General features: G+C 51.1%; 1 protein-coding gene across 1 annotated transcript in view; it reads left to right on the top strand.

The window, feature by feature from the left end:
- LOC106817065 (merozoite surface antigen 2-like) overlaps nucleotides 1-8,228 on the top strand; it is a 28,581-nt gene that overhangs the window by 8,865 nt on the left and 11,488 nt on the right. The window lies entirely within an intron of this gene.

An 8,228-nucleotide genomic window follows, 5' to 3' on the forward strand; every position in this document is an offset into this window, starting at 1 on the left:
TGACTGACTGACTGACTGACTGACTGACTGACTGACTGACTGACTGACTGACTGACTGATGAATGACTGACTGAGTATACGGCTGTTGGGATCATTGTAGGTGGGCGGTGTCTGCAAGTGAGAATTTTTCTGCGCTGCGCTGTGATGTGTTGTGCATTACGGTACTGCGCTGCACCGTGCCCGTGTGTCGTATTTGTGGCCGTATATGTCGTGCTGTGTGATGCACTGTGTTTTACTGTCATATACGTGATGTTAGGTTGCGATATTCTATAGCTCTAATTCCAGGCAGATCTTATCATTACGCGTGCGGCTGCTGCTGCTGCTGCTGATGCTGCTGCTGCTGCTGATGATGTTGTTGCTGATGTTGTTGCTCATGTTGCTGCAGTTGCTGTTGCTGGTGGTGCTGTTGCCGCTGTGACTGCTGCTGGTGGTGTTGCTGCTGCTACTACAGCTGCTGCTACTACAGCTGCTGCTACTACTGCTGCTACTTTTGCTGCTACTGCTGCTGATGCTGCTGCGGCTGCTCCTTGTACTGCTGTTGTTGCTGTTGCTGCTGCTTCTTGAGTCCTCGCATCATCATCCCCTGAAGACGCCGCATCAGATTGCGTTCTAGATGCCATTACGAGGCTCGTTAGCGACTGCTTGTCTTGCCGACAGAAGAATTATCCGCCTGTACTATGGGCATGGCGATGCGCGCGACGCTCCCTAACGGCGTGCAACTGCGTAATCGCGCTCGCGGCGGCGGTATGCCAGCTTGCCTAATTGGCTGGCTTCTCCCTGCCTGCCTGCGCTAACCGCAATCTTTCTCACCCCAACATTCTCGCATGCCGCACGCACACGCAGACGCGCGCTCACGCACATACAGACGCAGGCACGCACGCGCGCGCAGGCACATACTCGCATTCAGACACACGCAGTCGACACGCACTCACAAGCACATTGCAGCAGCGTGCCGCAGCTCGCTGTTACGTGCCCATTTTCTTGTCCGTGTTGTCGAGAAACCCTGTCAAGTAAACCGCAAAGAAAAATGTTTTTCCTTTTACGTCAAGTTCGTCCCACGCGCACATCTCTGGTCGTAATCAGTTCTAAACCTAGACTGGTCCACCGAGTCGTTCGACCCGCGCAGTCTAAATGCATCGCACCGACGACGCGTATGTCTTGAGGCGAACTTGACGCTGATGGATGAAAATGCGCACGGTGCATTTCAAGGGTATAGCGAAATTTAAATTACCTTCGCGCGTTGACTTCGCTATTCAATGCGATTTGAACATAACGCAACTAGCGTCGCACGCATCGCGTACGTATACGTGTATACGTACTTTCGCACGCGGCCTGGTGTGCACGCGGCCGCTCACTCACACCCTGACGATGACGTCAACGCTGCAGAAACGTCAGAGCAACACGCGACGTCGTATAGTGCATGCGAGCCGAATGCTGTTTCGGACACATTGCGCGTGAACACACGCGTTCTATACTAGATTCTTCCTATGACAAATATTGTTGTATGTGTTGTGCGCATCATAGGGAGTTTAGGAGCGCTATCATGAACGCAAGCAGTGAATTTCAGCCGTAAAGCGGAACGAAGTTAACTCGTCATATTTTGTCATATGAAGAATCTTCCTATGACAAATAGTGTCATAGGAGAGCGTATATGCGTATGTCGTATTTGTCATAGGAAGAATCTTCCTATGACAAATAGTGTCATAGGAGAGCGTATATGCGTATGTCGTATTTGTCATAGATGCAAGCAGAACATGTTGTCTATACCCCGTACGTACAGACTACGAATTTGATATGGTATTAAACTAGCGCGCGCCAGGCTCGCGCTAAATATTTGCAGTGTGTACACGCTATCCCGCTCCAAATACGCGCTGGACCGCTCCAAGTTGGTCCCGCAAATTAAATGAAGCAGGGCCAGGACCGGGCTTCAGATCAGGCGTTCTTAACCTGTGGTCCGGTGAGCTTCAGGGAGTCCGTGAACCAGGCGCATGAAAACTATAATTGTGTTTATGTGCTTATGTGAATTTTTCCGGGGAGGGGTCCGTAGCTTTCACTCGATTCTCAAAGGGGCCCATAACTCAAAAAATGTTAAGAACCACAGTTCTAGATCGATACAACGTCGAGCCGCTTGCGATCGAGTGATCATCATGATCATGAGATGCTCGGCTTGCAGCTGCATCTCATTGGCTGATGCTGATCATGTGCACCGCAATATCACCAGCGGAGACGCGGAAAATCGCAGTTCGTTGATGAGTCAACAAACATACTGATCTGCTGCAACCTTATGCCGATAGTACCAAGATCTGATAAATACCTTATAAGGTATTTATAAGGTATAAATAAGGTATTTATTAGCTCTTGATAGTACGGGTAGAGTTCACATATATATACTTTAACACCGATGCGCGCCGAGATATTACCAATTACGGCAGAAATTGTTGATTGAAGTGAACTCGATTCGATTACCGTAAGTGAACGAAGCGCGGGCCTTAATCAACTTTTGATGTATCGCGATCTCATTACTAGAAAAGCCCCCGTCATTGCGGCAGACAGCGCAGGCGGGTTGCTGCTATCTAGCGTGACAGCGAAGGGAGTAGATGAGTGTGCGAATAGGCGTAATTAAGCAGCAGCTGTGTCGGCTTAGGTGCAGGGGAGGGGCCCGAATAGAGACACTCCCTCCCCCTCCTCCCCCCGAGATATACGTGAGAGCACAGAACACGCTGGTTGTCGGCACTGGGATGCATTATTGAATACTTCTGATGTTTTATTCTGAGTGATGTTTTCTGCATACGTACGTGTGCGTACGCATTTCTTCTTGAATCCGGCCCCTGATGTTTTCGGCGCGCGCACAACTGTCCGCGTGATAGTGTTATCGATTGTCAGCTATAGGGGGAGCTAAAAAAAAATTTCAGAAAATGTTACGTAGTCGGGCCCGCCAGTGTTAAGCTTGCGGGTTGCGAACGTTCACTCTCCGCTCATCTCTATAATTATACGCACAGCGTTATGTACGCACAGCGTTAGTCTTCGGCTTCAGACAATGATTAAACGGCTTCAAGGCGGTTTTTCGATCCCCCCCCCCCGCGATGCGTTTTTTTGACCCGGCGAAGAAAAAAAACGAAGAACGAGCCGGAGGGATGTTGTGCGCATGCGCGCTGAGATGGCAGACGACGCCGGCAGTTCCAGCGGGATGGCTTCAGCCGTGCCGCCGGCAGACGAACGAATGCGAGCATGATGGATGGCCGTTCTCATCCTATATGCATTCCACCGCTTGATGCGCGCTGCCTCCGCTCTTCCTCGCTGATCAGCATCCTCTGGGTAGAATCCAAGCCACGCCGAGCTATGCCGCGTGTCCGTATCGGCGGGGCCTCGATTGAATATGTACGACATATCTGTCGGATTTGCAGACGATATATGCATTGTAGCGGATGCTAACGCGAAGTTTGATTTAGTATCGGGCGCGCAGCAACGCCAGCGGCAGCAGCTGTAGCAGCGACGCCGGCGGCAGCAGCAGCAGCAACGACGCCGGCGGCAGCAGCAGCAGCAACGACGCCGGCGGCAGCATCGGCAGCGGCGGCAGTAGCGACGCCGGCGGCAGCATCAGCAGCGGCGGCAGCAGCTCACGCTCCGCTGATCATTGGGAGACGTCACGCGGTGGGGGTGGGGGGGGTGGATGGATGACCGCACTGCGACATCTTCGGCACGCTCGCTTCGTATGTATGGCGTCCCGATTCACTCGGCGCGGGCTCGGATGCCGGGGATGCCGGGGAAGATTAGACCCCGTGAGAGAGACTGAAAGAGAGAGGGGAGGGAAAGAGAGAGAGGGAGAGAGAAAGAGAGAGAGAGAGAGAGAGAGAGGAGAGAGAGAGAGAGAGGGAGAGAGCTGACGAGAGAGAGAGGAGAGAGAGAGAGAGAGAGAGAATGAGAGAGAGAGAGAGACGAGAGAGAGAGAGAGAGAGAGAGAGGAGAGAGAGAGAGAAGAGAGAGAGAGAGAGAGAGAGAGAGAGAGAGAGAGAGAGAGAGAGTCAGAGAGAGAAGAGAGAGAGAGAGAGAGAGCAGAAGAGAGAGAGAGAGAGAGAGAGAGAGAGAGAGAGATAGAGTGCATAGAAGAGAAGAGAGAGAAAGAGAGAGAGAGAGAGAAGAGAGAGAGAGAGAGAGAGAGAGAGAGAGAGAGAGAGAGAAAGAGCGAGAAAAGAAAGAGAGAGAGAGAGAGAGAAGAGAGAGGAGAGAGAGAGAGAGAGAGAGAGAGAGAGCGAGAGAGAGAGAGAGAGAGAAGAGAGTAGAGAGAGAGACGAGAGAGAGATGAAGCAGAGAGAGAAAAGAAAGAAGAGAAGAGAGAGAAAGAGAGAGAAAGAGAGAGTGAGAGATGGCTTGTCTGTGTAAAAATGCGGCGGCTTGCTATCGTGAGAGATCAATATAGGCGGCATGGTATAGCGAATGGCGGGCTGACGTGCGCTTGTCACTGCTGGCGCTGCTGCTACTGCTGCGCTACTCTGCTGCGGCTGGCCTGCTACTAGCTGGGCTGTCTGCCTGGCTGCTACTGCTACTGCTAGCTGTGCTGCACTGCTGCTGGCTGGCTGCTGCTGCTACTGCGCTACTGCTGCTGCTGCTGCTGCTACTGCTGCTTGCTGCTGTTGCTGCTACTGCACTGCTGCTCGCTACTACTACTGCTGCTGCTAATGCGCTGCTATCTGCCTGCTCGCTTGCTTGCTGCTGCTCCTACTGCTTCTAGCCGGTATATTTAAAATTTACTACTGCTGCTAACTGTTGGCTGCTACTACTACTGCTGGCTGCTGCTGCTGCTGCTGGCTAACAACTGCTGCTGCTCGCTCTGCTGCTGCTGCGCTGCTACTACTGCTGCTGGCTGGCTGCTACTGCTACTACGCTGCTGGCTGGCTGTCTACTGCTGGCTGCTACTGCTGCTGGCTACTATAACATACGGGCTACTGCTGCTGCTCGCTGCTCTATCCTCCTCTAGCTACTGCGTGCTGTTGCTGCTGCTGCTGCTGCTGCTGGCTACTGCTGCTGCTACTGGGCTGCTTGCTGCTCGCTGGCTGATGATGATGATATGCCTGTGCGCTGTTGCTGCTGCTACTGCTGCTGCTGCTGCTGCTGCTAGCTGCTGGCTGTTACTGCTGCATTAACTACTACTGGGCAGTTGTTTCTGCGGCATAGCTAGAGGCGTAAATGGCCGTTCATATGGCGACGTGTGCAGCCGGCAAGGCTGGGCACACAGGCCCCTTGGGACAGAGTCAGAAAAAACTAAAAACTGAAAATAATATGAACGCACATTCACAAATAGGCCCTGATATATATATATACAGTAATTATCTTTATATATAATATATATATATAATTCTCATGCGAACAACAGCAGCCTCGCAGCAGCGAGTGCGGGAGCGTTCGGGTTAGTTTTTTAGATAGGTTTAATGAAAAGGAAAGTTGATATACAGTGACGCGAACCAGTGGAACTGTAACGAGATGTACGGGTAGTCAAAGCCTATTTCGAGTATTTGCTGAATGTCGCGTTCATATTATTTCAGTTTTTACTGACTCTGTCTCAAGTGCCTGTGGCTGTGCATGTGACCGTGCTGCAGATAAATAAATGTATATATGTATACAAGCTTTTTGCATCAGCGCTGATGGCGGACAAACAGAGAGTAAGCAAACAATGCTGCGCGCTGACGCTTGTTCGCGCGTGCGCATGCGCACAGTAGTGACATCGGTAGCGTGATCTACTAATTAAGTCTGATTTCATTAGCTCATAATTAAATTCGGTTAATAATTTCTGCGTGCGTGCGGCCAAGTCGCTCATTTTCCTATACGAATTACTTTTCAATTTGTTTTTCAAGCGGTGTGGATAGGAAACGAGAAAGAAACATCGACGATAGCATATTGATTAGCAATCATGCTATATCTCCATCTATCTATCTATCCATTCTTCGTCTCTTTTCTCATTTCCAAACGGGCGCCTCTCGCTTTTTAATTCTGTCATCGTAATCATTACTTTCGCAGCATCTGCAAAAAAAAAACAAAAAAATCGGCGTGAATCTCATTTCCCTATAAATTATATTACCAGCCGAATAAATAACTATAATTCCCTTTCGAAGCGAGGGCACATGTACCGGAATTAAATTCACTCATCAGTTGTCATCGTCGTCGTCGTCGTCGCCATCGTCTCATCACTGCCGACCGCGCTTGCTCCGTCGTCGAAACGACGTCGTAATATGATCCATATACACACATATATATATATATATATATAGTATATATATTAAATATATATATATATATATATATATACCCGTGCTGACTTACGACGCTTAAAACATTATTTGTCGGCGATCATTACGGCAGCTATTATGCAAATGAGTTGCCATGTGTCCGTTGTTTTCCCGTCGCGCGTTCATTGTTGACACGTCTCGTATCCGCGGCGGCTGCCGACGGTGAGCCGACGACGATGCTATTTCACCTCTCGCAATTTTGTGCGAGGTTCGTCGACCGCCAATATTTGCTTACTTGCGCGGCGTAGCGGCGGCAGCAGCAGTAGCGGCGGCGGTCGCGGCAGGCAGCAGCAGCAGGGCGCCAGCAGCGTAACAGCGGCGGCTAGCAGCAGTAGCGCGGTGGACAGGGCAGCAGCAGTAGCAGCAGCAGCAGCAGCAGCAGCAAGCGGTCAACAGGCAGCAGCAGCAGGGCAGCAGCAGCATCAAGGGCAGGGCAGCAACGTAGCAGGCAGCAGCAGTAGGCAGGGCAGCAACGCGCGGCCGGTAGCAGCAAGCGTAGCGGCGGCAGGCAGGCAGCAAGCAGCAGGCAGCGTAACAGCAGCAGCAGCAGCAGCAGCAGGCAACGCAGCAGCACACAGCACAGCAACGGTAGCAGCAGCAGGCAGCAGCAGCAGCAAGGGGCAGCAGTAGCAGCAGCGAGTAGGCAGCGTAGCGGCGGCAAGCGGCGGTAGCAGACAGGGAACTTTATATACTTTTCGCATCCCCTTATATCGGAAAGATTCATTTCTCCCTGGGTTCACATCTGTCATTATAGAGAACGCCATTGTCGCATCCCATTGCGGAAAGAGCTCATTACCGCCTTCCTCTTTGTGGTCGACTTCAAATATCACATTCTATATTGCGTGATAGATTCTTTGAGCCATTCCTATTGCATCCGACCCCCCCCTTGCTCGGGAAATAATTCTTGTGAAAATGGTTCTAGCTTGGCATTCGATTCCCAGCTGCCGGAGACTTCACTGTTGCATCTTTTCTTTGCGCGGAAAGGGTTCTTGTCGATTCGCTTCTGCCTAACTACGGCTTCCTTTTTGGCGGCCTCGTTATGTCATCTTCGTGGAGCTTCCCTTTGATTCCCATTCCCATCGCTAGTACGCCGACAGCGTGGCGACGTCTGCGCGCGTGCAGGCCTGGAACGACGATGCAGTCCGTGACGATGAATGCGGCCGAGCTGATGCATTTAAAAGCAGTTTGTTTACCGACTTTTCGCGTTGTCGTCGTGCGTCCGTCGACGACGCTATTTGAAATGCTGATGAGATGCGCCTCGCCGACCATCTGCGCCAGAGTGGCAAAAGGGGTTTTTTTTTTGCGGCGGCCGACGACGGCTCTATGCTACTCACGCGCCTGGCTGGGCGCGATCAATCTTCGACACCTTGTGCGAAGTGTTTTTTGTTGTTGCTAAATTCGCGTATTTATCCCTCCCTCAGCTTTTTTGCGCACACATCACGGGCACGCACACACGAACGCACGGGCACGCACGCACGCGCGCGCAGCACAGCACAACAGACACACAACCACACACACACCGACACCACACACACACCATCCACACACACACATTATCTATATATATATATATACTATATATATTATATATAATATATATAGTGCTGGCCCCAGGGCTCTGCGATTTCGAAAATAACGAAGCCTAGAGCACTATTGGCGTCGCGGAATAAACTCCTCCGGTATTTCGAAGTGGAGAGCGAGCGCAGCGCGTAATTACATCAGTGTGGGCAAACGCACGACATTGAAATTTTGCGTGTGACGGACTTAGCCCGGCGCGCACACGTGAGAGTAAAAATTATCACGTGTGCGCCGGGCTGAAGGCGGAGGCCAAATAGAAGGAATAAAATGAGGAGGAAGAATAGGCGGAGGTATTTATAGGGCAGAGCATACTGTAGTCGATATACGTGATAACTTGAAGAGACATCCAAAAGAGCTGCGAGCAAACAA

This window comes from Priapulus caudatus, unplaced genomic scaffold (assembly GCF_000485595.1).
Source record: "Priapulus caudatus unplaced genomic scaffold, Priapulus_caudatus-5.0.1 Scaffold1582, whole genome shotgun sequence".
In the NCBI taxonomy this organism is placed as follows: domain Eukaryota; kingdom Metazoa; phylum Priapulida; class Priapulimorpha; order Priapulimorphida; family Priapulidae; genus Priapulus; species Priapulus caudatus.